The sequence below is a fragment of the Phodopus roborovskii genome, unplaced genomic scaffold (assembly GCF_943737965.1).
Source record: "Phodopus roborovskii unplaced genomic scaffold, PHOROB, whole genome shotgun sequence".
NCBI classification, from domain to species: domain Eukaryota; kingdom Metazoa; phylum Chordata; class Mammalia; order Rodentia; family Cricetidae; genus Phodopus; species Phodopus roborovskii.
Window position 1 is genome coordinate 129,283 of NW_026126755.1, and position 18,440 is coordinate 147,722.

Consider the following 18,440-nt stretch of genomic DNA (forward strand, 5'->3'; position numbering starts at 1 on the left):
CCAGTTGTACCAGCACCATTTTGATGGGAGATGTCATTCTGAAAATATGTTTCTCATACTGGTTAATGAATAAAGCACTGTTGGACAATAGGAAAGCTAGATAGGTGGAACTAGGAGATAAGGAGGAAAGAGGAAGGAGGAAGGAGGAAGCAAGATGGAGAGACTGGGGTGACAAGATGCCCGCCCTCTTCCCCAGTAATAAGAGACCACGTGAAAATACATAGATCAACAGAAATGGGCTAATACTTAAGACAGAGCTAGTTGATAAGAAATTAGTACCTGGCCAACAGCATTATATCAAATACAGAGTCTCTGTATATTAATTGGTGCTGGCGCAGCTGCAGGAAAAGACCAGCGGCGGGCGGAAAACCTTACTCAGCATTTTTTGAAAATGCTTTCCTCATCCCTTTGTATACTTTTAGCTGTTTTGTTAGTATGTGTGTGGGTTAATATCAGGATTTTCTATTCAATTTCATTGAGGCACTTGTCTATTTTTGTGCTAATACCAGGCTGTTTTTAGGACTATAGCTCTGTAGTAGATCTTAAAGTCAGGGATAATGATCCCTCATGAAGTCACTTTATTATACAGGTTGTTTTGGCTATTCTGGTTCTTTTAGTTTTCAATATAAAGTAGATTATTATCCTTTCAAGGTCAGTGAAAGATTGTGCTGGGATTTTAAGGGAGATTGCATTGAATATGAAGATTGCTGTTGGTAAGATTGCCATTTTTCTATGTTTTTTCTACCTATCCATGAGATTGGGACATCTTTAAATTTTCTGCTATTTTCTTTAAAGATAAAAATTCTTATTATATAGATCTTTCACTTCTTTGGTAAGTGTTACCCCAAGATACTTTATGTTGTTTGTGGCTATTGTGAAGGGTGATGTTTCTCTGATTTCTTTAACAACCCCTTTGTTGACTGAATATGTAATGGCTACAGATTTTTTTTATTTAATCTTGTATCCTCATATTTTTCTGAATGTATTTTTCAGCTGTAGGAGAATACTGGTAGAATTTTTTGGTTGCTTATGTAAACTAACATATCATCTGAAAATAGAGAAAGTTTGAGTTCTTCCTTACCAATTTACATCCCCTTGAACTCCTTTTCTTGTCTTATTTCTTTAGCTAGCCGTTCAATTACAATAATGAAGAGATATGGAGAGATAGGGCAGCCTAGTCTTTTTCTGATTTTAGAGGAATCACCTTAAGCTTCTCTACATTCAGCTTGATATTTGCTATGGGTTTAATATATATTGCTTTTATTATGTTTACATAAATTCCTGTTATCCCTGATCTCCCCAAGACCTTTAACATGAAAGTATATTGAATTTTGTCAAGAGGTTTTTCTGCATCTAGGGAGATGATCATGTGATTTTTCATTTTCAGTTTGTTTATATAGTGGTATATTTGATATATTTTCATATGTGAAACAATCCCTGCAAGCCAGAGATGAAGTCTACTTGATCATGGTAGATGATTTCTCTGACATATTCTTGGATTCAGTTTTCCCATATTTTCTTGAGTATTTTTGAATCAATGTGCATGAGGGATATTGGTCTGTAATTTTCTCTCTTATTTATGTCTTTGTGTGGATGGTTATCAAGGTGATTGTAGCCTCATAAAAACAGTTTGGTAATGAACCTTCTTTTCTATTGTGTGGAACAATTTCAGGAGTATTAATATAGCTCTTCCATGAATTTTTGGTAGAATTCTTCACTGAAGAAGACATCTGGCTCTGGGATTTTTTATGTTGGAAGGCTTTTCATTATTACTCCTACTTTGTTAGTTGTTATAGATCAATTTAAGTTGCTTGTCTATTCTTGATTTAATTCTGGTAAGTAATAGTTATCCAGAAATTTGTCCATATCCTTTGAATTTTCAAATCTTGTGGAGTATAGGTTTTCAAATATGACCTTAAAATTGTCTGCATTTCCTCAGTGTCTATTGTTATGTACTACTTTTGGTTTCTGATTTTGTTAATTTTCATGTTCTCTCTATGCTTTTTGGTTTCTCTACCTTGTTAATTTTCTCGAAAAACCAACTCTTTCTATGATTGATTTTTTTTTGTATTGTTTTCCTGTTTTTTTATTTATTGTTTTTTAGAGAACCCCATTTCTTTTTAGCTCTGCTGCATGTCCCACAACTATATCTTGTGGAACAAGTTGGTCTTGAACTCACAGAGATAAGTTTCCATCTGCCTCCTGAGCACCAGCATTAAATTCATTTGCCACCACCACACAGCTCTTGGTACCTTTTTAAATGTCTTCTTTAAACATATTACTGTTTTTATGTCTATTTTGCTGCACTCCTATGATTCTTAGATTTTACTTATTTCATTCCTTTTCTCAAGTAATGCTGATTATTTATTTCTGTGTAGAGCAAAGTGTCGTCTAACTGTGGCTTGTCTTATGCTGTGAAATTGAGAATTGTTTTTAACTCCTAATCCTGCTTCTCCTGTACAGTACTGGGAAGAAAATCCTACACTTCGTTCTACTCAGGCCCTTGCCTTGTCAGACTGGGGTTCTTTTGTTCCATGTGGTGACTTGGGCAGTTACCCTTGTCCTCTGAGCCTTCCTCTCCATGTGTTTCTTGGTTTGGGGGAGACTCTGCAGCCATGGCATGGGTGAGTGTGTTGCTTATTATATAACTGTCCAGTGTGCATATGCATGCAATGCTGTTGGTGTGCAGTGGGGGCTGACGCTGGATAACTGACGGTCTGATTTCTTGAAGTTCTGAATATTCCATTCCACGTTCAAGTTTGCCTTATAAATATTTTAGAAAGTAGTAAAAAATGGTGATGTGGATGACTCTCAGCAATACATGATTATAATGTTTTTAACTCTCTGCTACCAAGAGTTACAATACTGTGTTAACTGACGTTAAATTCCGGTGTACAGAATGATTCTCTATTCTGCAGAGATATCTCAGGTGTGTATGGTTTTGGGTAGGGAGTTAGGTCGGGATCTTCACCTTGGGCCATAAACCACTTAGCAGGAAGTTGATTTTAAATTATTCTCCCATGTTGTCTGTGGAGTGCGCATCAGTGCGGCTAGGTTTACCTGAAACAATGAAGGGGTATAAAGGTTTACAGAGCCATAGCAGAAGGTCAGCTCCTTTTGCATGGAGAGCTCTAGAACAGGGACATCCTGCCTTTGGAATAGATATCCATAGCTATAGGGTCAAAAGTGTCTAAGGGTCACTTTTAGTTGATTTAATTGGAGTGTTGAGGTCTGTGTTTATTTAATCTCTGTACACATGGATTCATAGATATTTGGATAACATTGGACAAGATCACACTTTTCTTGGCTAAATTTCTTTTGTACATTATGTTAATCGTTGATATTTTTTGACCTTTGCTCTTGGGTTATTCTCTCTATCTCTTTTATTCTTTTACACATATTATACATATTTTGATTGTTGTTGCTTTCTGGTAAGTATAAAAGTCATATTATGTTCGTTTGTGTACTGTGTTTTCATAATTCCATTGAGCATTCTGAGTATTTCCAAAAAAAAAATGATTACTGTGCCTTTGCAATAAGCATTTTGTTATTAATTTTTGTTCATTGTCATTGGATTGTATTTATTTCATGTTACAAACTTACCATGTATAGGATCTTAAATTCTGATACTTTATGTTCTGAAACCATTATATAATTCTTTATATATTTTGGTTTTATTGTTAATCTGTGGAAGAGTTTTGTTGTTGTGTATCTTGGGAAGAGACTCAGCACATCTTTTGGGGATGACCAGAGTTCAGATACGTACACTCAACTTCACATCATTACCTTCATCCCATAACCTGTATACTTATACAAACCATTTTCTCTCAAACTCATACATACAAAATATAGCAATAAACTTGATAAAATGGTAAAGATTAGTACTATCAATATCATTAGCATAAATTCTAGTCTTATACACTACAGTTTAGATTTGACACACTGCGCTGGAAATTGTAAAGATACTTCTAGTTGTTCTTAATAATCAAAACATGGATTCAGATATGCGATTAATGATGAAATATCAGAGAAGCAGAGCAGTCAAGCCCCTAGCTCTTATTTCTACTGAAGTACTCATACCAAAGGGGTGGGCAATTCTGATACTTGGAGTCTTCCCTCAGAAAACAATGAGCTTTTGTCTTCTTCCTCCTTATATTTCTTTCTCCCATCCATATCTACCTCCCAATTTCAGGGATAAAGGAATGAGCCACCACTTGTCTCTCTTTTTCTTTTAGACTGGATTAATGTGGTGTAGCCTGGGGTGGCCATGAAATTACAGACATGCACCTGATTTTGTCTCCCAAGTGCTAGGATTAAAGGTGTACTCCACCATGGCCTGTCCTCTATGGCTAACCACTGCATAGCTCCACATTCTATTCTTAAAGCATGTTTGTTTTTTGTTTATATATGTTTATGGTTGAAGAAGAGAATAGTTTCAGTCTGAATTGTGTAATGGTCTTTGCAAGCTCTGCACATTGCGTGGAGAGAGAAAGAGGGTTTGAAATTCTCCTCTGCAGGAACAGAGCTGGGTCGTCTACTGATGACAAGGGAAAGTGACATTGAAATTAATGTCTGACTATGCAGTGTTGTCTTTTGCCTTTTGTTCCAGCACTGAGGAAGTAGACGCAACTGGATCTCTCTGATTTAGAGGTCAGCCTGCTCTACAGAGTAAGTTGCAGGACAGTAGGGCCACATTGTGAAACTCTGTCTCAAAAATAAATAAATAAATAAATAAATAAATAAATAAATAAATAAATGTATCAATAAATATTAGACAGTTAATGAAAAAAACTATTAGAAAACAACAAGAAGTTTAATATTAATAATTAATAAGTAATTCACCAGCGCAGTTTACTAAGCAAGGAATAGGATGGCAGGAGCCACACAGGGAAATTCTGTCAAAAAAACCCAAAAACCAAATAAGTTCCTATTTGTGCAGATCTCTGAAATGTCTAGGTCTGGGGTAAAAGCCAGGGCCAAAGGAGGTCCTGGGCCTAGTGTGTCTTTAAGAACACTCTAACCCTTGAGGAAGAGCTCTTGTCAATCAAGCCTCACTAGCCAATCAGGTACACTGAGCTAACCCACCAGTCTCAGGTCTGGAAGGACACTTCCTGGAGCCATGCTGCAGGCTTGCTTTTATATCAGAACAGGCACCAGAGGATTGATTGCTGCTCTGTGAGAGCTGCAGGGGAATGGAGGAGAACAGAAGCTGCAGCATGGTGAGTGAGTGGATTCAGAGGGTGGTATAGGGAGTCATGAATGTCTGTTTTGCAGGCCTTCTAGGAGGACGCTGGGCTTGAAAGTGCTGTAAAATTCAGTGTTCTGTTAGGTCCATTGTGGTCCTAGGAGTTTCCCCAACCAGGGTGTGGCCCAGGAATACTTTTCCTTGTGTGCTGCATCTGTGGAAAGAATTTTGATTATGCAGCAAGGTGAATAAATACTTTGAAGTCAGCTCCATTATGCTTTTGGTGCACAGGGATGGCAAGTTACCAAAGAAGGAGAGGTTCAGTTTGTCCAGTGCCTTCCAGAAGCTTTGCCCTTCACATCTAACATTTATGGGTCAGATACATGCAGAGTTATTACCATTTTTTTGCCATCAAAATAACTTAACTTCTGTTGTAAGAAATGAATAGAAAGATCTTATTTTGCATATCATTCTCACTTCCATCTCCCTCCCTCCTCCAGTGACGTCCCCATTCCATCCCACATACATTTCTCTGGGAGGCTGAGTTATTTAGGAGGATTCATCAAAACCTGTCAAGACATTTGGGTTTGGCGCGGGCCCTCCTCCTTGTCTCTAGGCTAAGGGAGTATTCACTCTTGGAGTTAATTTTGTGTATGCTCTAAATGGCATTCTTTTTCTTAATTATACATACATATATATATATATATGTATATATATATATGGATTTTTGTGTTACAGCATGATCTGGAATTTTCTTTTTTTAATGCTTGTTGTATTTTACTTTTCATCCTTTAATCCATTTGTTTATGCTTACTGATACATCATCGGCAGCGCCTGAATCTCTGTTTGTGGTGTGGCAGGACCTGAGATAATGGGCCCATTCCTGGCATAGCAGTAGTAGCCAAAATGTTGATACCAGCTGAAAAGATGGCTGCAGCATGGGCATTAGCAGCTTTGCTTCTGGAGTCTATCATCTAGCATCCCTAGTACAATGTGAGATGCATTGATCATTCAGAAAATGCTCTGCCCATGTCTACAACTTTCCTAAACTTCTCCCTGACAGATATTTGCACCCTAATCTTAATCGGTGATGGGTTGGCATTGTCTGTCGTTTAAACAATTCAAAGAATTAAATAAGTCAGTAATAGCTAACTGTCACAAGAAAGAGGTGATGAAGCGTTTAACTGGCAGGGAAGCATGGCCAGACGCCAGTCGTGAAGGATGTCATCATCATCAATTGAAACAGTGAATCATGAAATGTGATGATATTGCACATTACCGCCACAAGAGGGTGCTTTACAGGTCTCTTCATGGAATGGAACATTTTGGTTTACATAACTATACAAACATTTACATTATCTTGGGTATTAACAAGAATTGACAATTTAAATACTTTATTTATGTAATTAGATGATCTGTGGCACCAAATTCCAGGTGTCATGGATGATATAATCATTGTTTTATATAATTTAATAATCAAATAATGAGTACATGTAACATCATCCACTTCCCTAACATGGCTCCAACCAGACTCGTGAACGATTTTGTCGTGATTAATTTTAATATTTTAACTACATAATTAAGACTTAGATGTTCTATAATAATTGACTCCCACATCGTGGAACCAATATCCACTGATCATCGATTATCTATTGTCCTATTTTAATAATCAAATAACAACATAATCAGAGGATGAAATGGTCTGTAATTTCAACTCGACACAGTTGACTCTCACTTGACTCCCACATGTTTCAGTGAAACAACCAGGTTCATCCCTTATTTAATCACAGAGTTGAGTAGTAAGTGGTTTAAATGCTGATATGTCGTTACGCATGCAGGGCTTTAGAAGACATCACATATTTAATGTTGGATGGCAGCCTGCAAAGAGATGTCTTCCAATCCAATAATCCCAAGGTCTACTCTAACAAATGGATTATCGCCATCCTGAAGGAAGTTAACAATGGAAAACTCACCTTTTGATGAAAAATTGTGAGTCTTATTATCTTTTGTTCCATAGCTTTACTTCTTAGGATAGAGAACATTCATAAAGACAAACCTTTGGACTGTTTCTCCACAGACTATGTTCTCTGAAAATTAGGGAATCTTGAATTTGGTAATCAGTAAAAGCTGTAGGCAAAATTCCAGAGATTTGGCTATGACTTGGTTAGGCGTATCAAATGCTGTCATGAAAAGTTTAGGAGATAGTTATCTTGGCAGACTGTAATGTCCCATGATAATACTTTCTCGAAGCTGCTCTCTTGTCCTTGGCCCATGATTCCAGGATACAGAAAGCAAGCAGAATTGCCAGGCAACATTCATGATCCAACATTCTGTCACATTCTAGTGCCCCTCCCACATGCTAAAAGTAGCATAACCACGGATGAACTCACCTTACAGCCTCACTGATTTTCGCACAAAAACAAAGCAGGGCTCTTTCCTTTTAGTTATACATCGTATTTACCAGTCTCTCAAACTACAACATGCCTATAGTGAAATAAGCATGAAAAGGAAAGCATCATTATGCCATTCAAGTACATTGATGAGTATTTTAAACCTGTTTTCTATGCTTCAATTTTCTAATTTCTGGAATGGAAACAATACAGTTAATCGCCTCTACCATAATCCTTTTCTGTTTATTGAAAATAAAATAAACTCCTCTGCATTCTCGTACCTTTAGAGGAGCTTGATCCCATGGTTTCTCAGAGTGGTTTCGATTTGCCTTTGGCTGATGACTAAGGATTTTGAGCAGTGTCTTATGTTTCTTTCAGTCATTTTGAATTCCTCAATTGATAGTTCTCTATTAAGTCCTGTAACCCGCTTTTTAATATGGTTACTTAGAATTATTTACTGTTGGTGGTGTGTCATGTTATCAGCCCGACAGAGTTCATTAGATGAGATTCCCTGATCAAGAGATTATTCAGTTAATCCATTTTTCAAATCGGTGGTGACTGTTTCCTTCATGGGTCAGTTCTGTTGCAACCTCGCAGATAATGATGATGTGAAACAATACAGTTTTTTTTTTTTTTTTTTTTGAATCGTGTATTCATTCGATTGTTAAAAATCTCCAATTACTTAATCAGTAATCACTGGGTAACACAGTGTCCCTCGTACTCTGGGCACTGTTTTTTGGTACAGACCTACTGCTGTGTCAGTCCCACAGCAGCCAAATGACAGATGACACCATCATCCATTGAAACCATGAATCATAAACTGTGATGATATTGCATATTAAAGCCACAAGAGGGAGCTTTCAGGTCTCTTCATGGAATGGACAATTTTTGGTTTACATAATTACACACATATTTACATTATCTTGGGGATTAACACAGATTGTCAATTTGAATACATTAATTATGTAATTAGGTGATCTGTGGCACCAGATTCCAGGTGTCATGGACGATATAATCATTGTTTTATATAAATAAATAATCAAATAATGAGTTCATGTAACATCATCCACTTCCCTAAGGTGGCTCCAAAACAGGCTCATGAATGATGCTGTCATGATTAATTTAAATATTTTAACTACATAATTGATATTAAGATGGTCTATAATAATTGCCTCCCACATCGCGTCACCACAATCCACTGATCATGGATTATCTAATGTCCTATATTAAACAAACAAATAAAAACATAATGAGAGGATGGAATGGTCTGCCATGCTCCACACAATGGAGTCTCAGTTGACTCCCACATAATTGTGGGAAACTCCCAGGTTCATCACTTTTTTAATCGCAGAGCAGAGTAGTAACATGTTTAAATGCTGAACTCTCATTGTGTATGCAGGGTTTTTAGAAGATATCACATATTTAATGTTGGACGGCTGCCTCAAAAGAAATGGACTGAAATCGAATATTCGCTAAGTCTACTCTAACAAACGGATTATCACCTTCCTGAAGGAAGTCAACAATGTCAAACTCACCTTTTTGATGCATAATCATGAGTCTTATTATCTTTTGTTCCATAGTTTTACTTCTGAGGAGAGAGAGTATTGATAAACAGAAGTCTCTGAACTGTTTCTCCACAGCCTATGTCCTCTGATGAGGTAATCTTGCATTTGGTAACCAGTAAAAGCTGTAGGCAAACTTCCAGAGGTATGGCTATGACTTGGTTAGGCGAATCAAATGCTGTCATGAAAAGTTTTAGGAGATAGTTATCTTGGGAGACTGTAATGTCCCAAGATATCTCTTTCTCGAAGCTGCTCTCTTGTCCTTGGCCCATGCTACCAGGATACAGAATGCAAGCAGGGTTGCCAGGCTACATTTATGAACCAACATTCTGTCACCTTCTAGTGCCCCTCCCACAGGCTTAAAGGAGTATACCCACCAATGAACTAACCTTACAACCTCACTGAGTTTCTCACAAAAACAAAGCAGGGCTCTTTCTTTTGAGTTCTACATATTTACCCGTCTCTCAAGCTACAACATGCCTATAGTGACATAAGCATGAAAACAAAAGCATCATTGTGCCATTCAAGTAAAATGATGAGTATTTTAAACCTGTTTTCTATGCTTCAATTAGCTAATTTCTAGAATGGAAACAATAAAATTAATTGTCTCTACCATAATCCTTTTCTCTTTATTGAAAATAAAACAAACTCCTCTTCATCCTCTTACCATTAGAGTACCTTGACCCCATGGTTTCTCAGAGTTAGGCAGATTTGCATTAGGCTGATGATTAAGGATTCCTAGCAGTGTCTTATGTTTCTTTCAGTCATTTTGGATTCCTCAATTGACTGTTCTCTATTAAGTCCTGTTCCCCTCTTTCTAAGATGGTTATTTAGAGTTATTTATTGTTGGTAGTGTGTCATGTTATCAGCCCGACAGAGTTCATTAGATGAGATTCCCTGATCAGGAGATTATACAGTTATTCCATTTTTAAAATCGGTGGTCACTGTGTCCTTCATGGGTCAGTTCTATTGCAACCTCTCAGAAACTGATGATGTGAAACAGTGTAATCATTTGTAATCACATGTAAAATCGTGTAATCATTTGATTGTTAAAAATGTACTACTACGTAATCAGTAATCACTCTACGAGGCAGTGTACCCCATTCTCTGGGCACTGCTTCTGGTACCGATCTCCTGCTCTGTCAATCCCACATGACCATCATTACTTACACAATCAAGTAAGTTAATAATTGGATAGTCCTCCATACTTAACTTTCATAAGATGGAACCAAACTCCAGTGATTGTCAAGGAAGGAGTACTTAGATGATTAAATACTGCTACGTGATTAAGTCCCATGGAGGAATGGCCCTACTCCAGTCAAGAAGAACAACATCTTCATCGATTCAAATAATTAATATATAATGAAAAATGATTGAATAATGTCATGGTGGTGCATATTTAAATCCCACATGGAGTAGTTAGACTGACCTCTTCCTGGAATAATGATTTATTTATAAAATTAAATTGATAATTAATTAGCTGGCGTTTTATATTAACACTGACGAGATGGCACCAAAGTCCTAAAACTATCGCTGATGTAATGACCTACTTACAGAGCTAAATGATGAAGTAATGAGATGATGTTACATCGTCTACTCACAAAATCTGACTCCAAAAGGGACTTAGGGTCCATAACATTACCTGTTTTTCAAATACGTTAATTAAATGATGAATTATTATTTAATTTCCTAGTTTAACAGGTAAATAAGTAAGTGTACTATTAGATGATGCTATGTTCTGGCACGATGGACTCGCCTAAGGAGGCTTAAATCTTCCCTGGTAACTGAATACATAAGGACAGATTTTCATAATTCAATGAATAAACATTAAAATAGTGGATGGTGTTTTATGTGTGAAACCTAAAGATTGATCAATACTGAAGAGTCATTGAGTTCTTAATCATACATTTGAACAATAAAATGAATGAATGAAAAGATAATTTCTCATAATTCACCCCTAGAGAGATAACAAAATGATATCAACATTGATTTAAATAAATAAATAATGAAACCACAAGAGACATTTTAACACCAACAAGGGGGCTCCAGACTCCACTCTTCCTGGAGTAGAAGAAGGCAGATTTAAATAATGAAAGCATCAGATTGTTAGATCGTCTGTCACACTTGAGTCACACAAGGTGGCACCACACTTCAGGGTTCACAGATTATATAATGAAACAATTTAATGATTACATCTTTACATATCTATGTCGTTGAACTTTTTCGTATCATCAATACCTGGGCAGACTTGCCAGATATGAAAACGGATGATGTCATCACGGATTTTTAATATTCCATCAGTTAATCGTCAGATAATCATACTTTCTTGCCTGGTGAATTCTGTTGGCCTGACATCCTCACCGATGCCTGAATCTCTGTTGTGTCGCGGCCGGACCTGAGGTAATTGGCCCATTCCTGGCATACCAGTAGTAGTCAAAATGTTGATATCAGCTGAAAACGTGCCTGCAGCAGGGGCATCAACAGCATAGCTGAGAGAGAGATGTTCTTCCGTGTTCTGAGTCGTCATCCTTTTGTCAGGTCTCGGTGATGGTGCCGACCTGCTAGTGCCACTACATCTTCTAGACATAGACCACAACCGATGTGAAGATGTGGAGGAAGAGCAAGTAGTCAACACCCAGACCACCATGCAGACCTTGGTAAAGTTCTTTTACTTCTCGCAGGGCACCAAGCAATCTTCTGGACTCTGTTCTCCAGCATTCCTAGTGGTCTGGAAGACACATAGACATTCAGAACATGCTCTGCCCATGTCTACAAGTTTCCTAAATTGTCGCTGACAGATATTTGCAACCTAAAAATGATCGGTGTTGGCATTGTCTGTCGCTTAAGTAATTTAAAGAATTAAATAAGTCAGTGATAGCTAACTGTCCCAATAAAGAGGTGATGTAGTATTTAACTGGCAGGGAGGTATGGCCAGACTCCAGTCATGAAGGATGTCATCATCATGGAGTCAATGAATCATAAAATGTGTAGATATTGCACATTATCTCCACAAGAGGGAGCTTTACGGGTTTCTTCATGGAATGGAGGATTGTTGTCTACATAAGTATACAATTGTTTACATTATCTTGGGGATTAACACAGATTGTCAATTTAAATTCATTAATTATGTAATTAGATGATCTGTGGCACCAGTTCAGGTGTCATGGACGATATAATCATTGTTTTATCTAATTAAATAATCAAATAATGAGTTCATATAACATAATCCACTTTCCTAGGTGGCTCCAAACCAGGCCCATGAATGATGCTGTCGTGATTAATTTAAATATTTTAACTACACAATTGATATTAAGATGGTCTATAATAATTGCCTCCCACATCGTGTCACCGCAATCCACTGATCATGGATTATCTAGTGTCCTATTTTAATAATCAAATAACAACATAATGAGAGGATGAAATGGTCTGCCATGCTCCACACAATTGCCTCTCAGTTGACTCCTACATGATTGTGGGAAACTCCCAGGTTCATCCCTTATGTAATCGCAGAGCAGAGTAGGAACATGATTAAATGCTGAACTGTCATTGTGTATGCAGGGTTTTTAGAAGATATCACTTATTTAATGTTGGGCGGCTGCCTCAAAGAGATGGACTGAAATCCAATAATCACTAAGTCCACTCTAACAAACGGATTATCACCTTCCTGAAGGAAGTCAACAATGGCAAACTCACCTTTTGATGAATAAATGTGAGTCTTATTATCTTTGTGTCCATAATATTACTTGTTAGGAGAGAGAATTCATAAACAGAAGACTTTGAACTGTTTGTCCACAGACGATGTTCTCTCATGGTTAGGTAATCTTGAATTTGGTAACCAGTAAAAGCTGTAGGCAAACTTCCAGAGATTTGGCTGTGACTTGGTTAGGCGAATCAAATGCTGTCATTGAAAGTTTTTGGAGATACTTATCTTGGGAGACTGTAATGTCCCATGATAACTCTTTCTCGAAGCTGCTCTCTGGTCCTTGGCCCATGCTACCAGGATACAGTATGCAAGCAGGGTTGCCAGGCAACATTTATGAACCAACATTCTGTCACATTCTATTGCCCCTTCCACATGCTAAAAGGAGCATACCCACCGATGAACTAACCTTACCACTTCACTGAGTTTCTCACAAAAACAAAGCAGGGCTCTTTCTTTTGAGTTTTACATATATACCCATCTCTCAAGCTACAAAATGCCTATAGTGACATAGGCATGGCAATGAAAGCATCATTATGCCATTCAAGTACAATGATGAGTATTTTGAACCTGTTTTCTATGCTGCAATTTTCTACTTTCTAGAAAAGAAACAATAAAATTAATTGCCTCAACCATAATCCTTTTCCCTTTCTTGAAAATAAAATAAACTCCTCTTCATCCTCTTACCTTTAGAGGAGCTTGATCCCATGGTTTCTCAGAGTTGTGTAGATTTGCATTAGGCTGATGATTAAGGATTTTGAGCAGTGTCTTATGTTTCTTTCAGTCATTTTGGATTCCTCAATTGACTTTTCTCTATTAAGTCCTGTATCCTGCTTTCTAATATGGTTATTTAGAGTGATTAATTGTTGGTGGTGTGTCATGTTATCAGCCCGACAGAGTTCATTAGATGAGATTCCCTGATCAGGAGATTATTCAGTTATTCCATTTTTAAAATCAGTTGTCACTGTGTCCTTCATGGGTCAGTTCTGTTGCAACCTCTCAGAAACTGATGATGCGAAACAGTACAGTTTCGTGTAATCATTCGATTGTTAAAAATCTACTATTACGTAGTCAGTAATCACTGCATAAGGCAGTGTCCCCCATTCTCTGGGCACTGCTTCTGGTACCGATCTCCTGCTCTGTCAATCCCGCAACAGCCACATGAGGGATGACACCATCATTACTTACGCAATCAAGTAAGTTAAAAATTGGATAGTCCTCCATACTTAACTTTCAGAAGATGGAACCAAACAGCAGTGATTGTCAAGGAAGTAGTACTTAGATGATTAAATAATGCCACGTGATTAACTCCCATGGAGGAATGGCCCGACTCCCGTCAAGAAGAACAACATCTTCATCGATTTAAATAATTAATATATAATGAAAAATGATTGAAAAATGACATGGTGGTGCACACTTAAATCCCACATGGAGTAGTCAGAATGATCTCTTCCTGGAATAATGATGTTTTTAAAAAATTAATTTGAAAATTAATTAGTGGGCCTTTTATAGTAACACTGACGAGATGGCACCAACGTCCTAAACCTATCGCTGATGTAAAGATCTATTTACACAGCTAAATGATGAAGTAATGAGATGATATTACATCATCAACTCCCACAATCTGACTCCAAAAGGGACTTATGGTCCATAACATTACCTGTATTGTAAATACGTCAATTAAATGATGAATTATTACCTAATTTCCTAGTTTAACAGTTAAGGAAGCAAGTGTAGTATTAGATTATGTGATGGTCTGGTACAACGGTCTCCCCTAAGGAGGCTCAAAACTCCAGTGATCACTGAATACATAATGACAGATTTTCATAATTAAATGAATAAACATTAAACAAGTGGATGGTGTTTTATGCGTGAAGCCTAAATGATTGCTCAATACTGAATAGACATTGAGTTCTTAATCATAGATTTGAACAAAAAATGAATGAATAAAGAGATAGTTTCTCTCTCACTATAAGTGTGTGAGGTTTTATATGAGCTTTGAGTTTTAGTAGTGTTTCTTTTACGAATGTGGGTGACTTTGTATTAGGGGCATAGATGTTCAGAATTGAGACTTTGTGTTGATGGATTTCTGTTGAGGTGAATGTGAAATGACCGTCTTCATCTCTTTTGACTAATTTTGGTTTGAAGTCTAACTTGTTAGATATTAGGATATCTACGCCTGGTTGGTTCTTATTTCCATTTGATTGGAAAATCTTTTCCAAACCCTTTACCCTGAGGTAATGTCTATCTTTGGAGCTAAGATGTGTTTCTTGTATGCAGCAGAAGGATGGATTCTGTCTTTGTATACGTTCTGTTAGCCTGTGTCTTTTTATAGGTGAGTTAAGAGCATTAATGTTGAGGGTGAGTAAGGACTGTTGAGGGAGAGGATCATGTGTCTTTTCATTTTCAGTTTGTTTATATAGTGATATATTTGATATATTTTCCTATGTGAATCCATCCCTGCAAGCCAGAGATGAAGCCTACTTGATCATGGTAGATGATTTCTCTGATATATTCTTAGATTCGGTCCTCCTGTATTTTCTTGAGTATTTTTGCATCAATGTGCATGAGGGATATTGGTCTGTAATTTTCTCTCTTATTTGTGTCGTTGTGTGGATGGGAATCAAGGTGATTATAGCCTCAAAAAAGAGTTTGTTAATGTACCTTCTGTTTCTATTGTGTGGAACAATTTCAGGAGTATTAATATAGCTCTTCCATAAATTTTTGGTAGAATTCTTCACTGAAGAAGACATTTAGCTCTGGGATTTTTCATGTTGGAAGGCTTTTCTTTATTACTCCTACTTTGTTAGTTGTTATATGTCTATTCTTGATTTAATTTTGGTAAATAATAGTTATCCAGAAATTTGTAAATATCCTTTCAATTTTCAAATCTTGTGGAGTATAGGTTTTCAAAATATGACCTTAAAATTGTCTGGATTTCCTCAGTGTCTATTGTTACATACCACATTTTTTTTCTGATTTTGTTAATTTCCATATTCTCTTTATGCTTTTTCGTAGGTTTGGATAAAAGTTTGTCTACCTTGTTAATTTTCTTAAAAAACCAACTCTTTGTAGCATTGATTTTTTTGTTTTGTTTTCCTGTGTTTTACTTTATTGTTTTTTGGAGACCCCATTTCTTTTTGGCTCTGCTGCCTGTCCCACAACTATATCTTGTAGAACAGGGTGGTTTGAACTCACAGAGATAAGCTTCCATATGCCTCCTGAGCACCAGCATTAAATGCATTTGCCACCACCACCCAGGTATTGGTTATCTTTTTAAATGTCTTCTTTAAACATATTACTGTTTTTATCTCTATTTTTCTGCACTCCTATGTTTGTTAGATTTTAATTATTTCATTCCTTTTCTCAAGTAATGCTGATTATTTATTTCTGTGTAGAGCAAAATGTCTTCTAACTGTGGCTTGTCTTATGCTGTGTAATTTAGAATTGTTTTGAACTCCCAATCCTGCTTCTCCTGTACAGTGTTGGGAAGAAAATCCTACACTTCGTTCCAGTTGGGCCCTTGCCTGGTCAGGGAGAAGGAAAATAGACCAGAAAATGGGTGAACTCCCAAGATCTTTGATTATTGTGGGGTCTTATAAATGAAGAGGGATTTGTGCAATGATTGAGTTCATGTCCCACTTGGATACTGGTGGAGTCACAGTGAAGAAAGGGAGCAGCAGGATGGAAGCTGAGATTTCCTTCTTCAACAGTAGTTGAGGTGAGCAATGTGGAATTAGGTAATCGTTCCTAGATAATCCATAATTGTCTTGGTGGGCAGTTTCTTGGAATCAACAGATGAGAGCTATCAAGATTCTGGATAGCGTAGAGACCTTATTATGTATACAATTTGCTATAATTACAGTATTCAGGCAAAACCAGTCTCAGTGAACTCTTCAGGACTATGTAACAGGATTGTTATTTTTTCTGGGTTTGGATGTACAGTCTGAGAGAAAAGGTTGGAGAAACCCTTAGTGTGCTCTAATTAAAACCCCTAGTCTCTGGCCATGAAGCTATTTTCAGCTTTTCAAAATATTTTTTTTTTAGATCATAACTACATCATATCCACATATACTTTTCTGCCCACAAACCCTACCATGATTACTCAATGTTCTCTAATTCACAGCCTGGTTTTCTTAAACAGGAGTTTCACATTAAACACAGTGAATATTGGAAGGTGGCATACATTTGGCTGCAGTATTTCCCAGCTATGAGGTCAATGGTTACTGGCCAGGAACAATGAGTGTGTAACAAAATGTGCAGACAAAGGACAGTGTGATTATCATAATGAGCAGCTTGACTTCCAGTACAGTAGAAGAATGTTTACTAAAACATTCTTCTGCTGGGTGGGTAGTGCAGAGCTACAAGGACTATACAAACTGAGTCATTGATTTCTGATTCCCTGGCAGTGGGCTGCAAAATTTTAGGTCCAACTGGGTGATCACAGGCAATGCTAGACTCTGAAAAGGTTTCTTTCCATGATTCTCTTTTCCTTCTGATCTATCAAGTTGTAAGGAAGAACACAGGTTACATCAAAGCAGATCTGCTCAGATGTCATTTCTGCAAAATTTGTGTGGACCATGAGACAGACTAGTGTTCTTTTGGTCCATGTGGTGAGCTGGGCAGTTACTCTTGTCTGTTGAGCCGTCCTCTCCATGTGTTTCTTGGCTTGGGGGAGACTCTGCAGCCCTGGCATGGGAAGATGTGCTGTTTATTATATAACTTTCCAGTGTGCATATGAATGCACTGTTGTTGGTGTGCAGTGGGGGCTGACACTGGAAAACTGAAGGTCTGATTTCTTGAAGTTCTGAATATTCCATTCCACGTTCAAGTTTGCCTTATAAATATTTTAGAAAGTAGTAAAAAATGGTGATGTGGATGTCTCTCAGCAATACAAGATTATAATGTTTTTAATTCTCTGCTACCAAGAATTCCAATACTGTGTTGAGTGAAGTTTAATTCTAGTGTACAAAATGAGTCTTTGTTCTGCAGGGATTTCTCAGATGTGTATGGTTTGGGGTAGGGAGTTAGGTGAAGGTCTTCATCTTGGGCTATAAATCACTTGGAAGGAAGCAGATTTTAAATTATTCTCCCATGTTGTTTGTGGAATGGGCATCAGTGGGGCTTGGTTTACCTGAATCCATAAAGGGGCATAAAGGTCTACAGAGCCATAGTAGAAGATAAGGTCCTTTTGCATAGAGAGCTCTAGAGCAGGGACATCCTATCTTTGGAATAGATATCCATAGCTGCAGGGTCAAAAGCGTTGAAGGGTCACTTTGACCAGATTTAATTGGGGTATTGAAGTCTGTGTTTATTTAATCTCTTTACTCTTGGATTCATAGGTATTTGGATAACATTGGTCAAGATCACAATTTTTGTGGCTAAATTTCTTTTGTACTTTATATTAATTGTTGATATATTTTGACCTTTGCTCTTGGGTTATTCTCCCTATCTCTTTTATTCTTTTACAAATAATATACTTATTTTATTGTTGTTGCTTTTTGGTAAGTATAAAAGTCATATTATGTCAGTTTGTGTATCGTGTTTTCATAATTCCACAGAGCTTTCTGAGTATTTCTAAAAAAAAATGTTACTGTGCCTCT